The following is a 928-nucleotide window of genomic DNA, read 5'->3' as shown; positions in this document are numbered from 1 at the left end:
CAATTAAGGCTCCTGGGTGACCTAATTCAGCTCGAATAAGAATTCTTAAAGATGTTCCTACTATTCCAGCTCAAGCTCCAAAAATAAAGTATAAAGTTCCAATATCTTTATGATTTGTAGAAAATAATCATTGTCGCGATTATTTTAGATTAAGTGGCTGAAGTTTAGGCGATAGATTGTAAATCTATTTATAAGAAATATTCTTCTTAATCAATAAATTAATAGGTCTTATAGTCAATAATGACATCAAACTGCAATTTTGAAGGAGTAAAATTTTACTAAGGCTTAAAGGAATATCCTATATTTACAGCTTTGAAGGCTATTAGTTTTATTAACTTAAAGCCTTAAAATATAAAAAAAAATAAAGAAATTAAAAACAATCCAAAAATTGAAAAAAAAGTTATAATTAAATATAAATTTATATTAATACTATTTATATTTATTTCTGTGATTCAATTATTTTCGTAATAATTTAGTATAAATGCTGAATAACAAATTCGTAAATAAAAAAACAATGTAATTAAAGTTGATATTATTATAATTGTTAATAAAATATATTGATTACATAATGTTAATTGTTGAATTACAATTCATTTTGGTAAAAATCCTAAAAATGGAGGTAAACCACCTAAAGATAAAAAATTTATAAATAAAGAAAATTTTAAAACTTTTCTATTAACAAATCAAGAAAATAATTGATTTAAATGAAATAATTTAAAAATATTAAATATAAATGTTAAAATTAATGATAAAAATGAATAAAATACAAAATAAATCAATCAAACTGATTCTCTAATTATTAAAGATCTTAATATTCATCCTAAATGATTAATAGAAGAAAAAGCTATTAATTTTCGAAGAGAAGTTTGATTTAATCCTCCTAATGCTCCAACAATTACTGATAAAATTACTCTAATTAATAATAAAT

General features: G+C 20.7%; 1 pseudogene; it reads right to left on the bottom strand.

The window, feature by feature from the left end:
* Positions 1–139: 139 nt before the first annotated feature.
* Positions 140–923, bottom strand: LOC122319878 (annotated as a pseudogene).
* Between the last annotated feature and the right edge of the window lie 5 nt (positions 924–928).

The sequence above is a fragment of the Drosophila ficusphila genome, unplaced genomic scaffold, assembly GCF_018152265.1.
Source record: "Drosophila ficusphila isolate 14025-0441.05 unplaced genomic scaffold, ASM1815226v1 contig_284, whole genome shotgun sequence".
Lineage (NCBI taxonomy): Eukaryota > Metazoa > Arthropoda > Insecta > Diptera > Drosophilidae > Drosophila > Drosophila ficusphila.
This window is presented reverse-complemented; position numbering and strand designations above follow the sequence as displayed.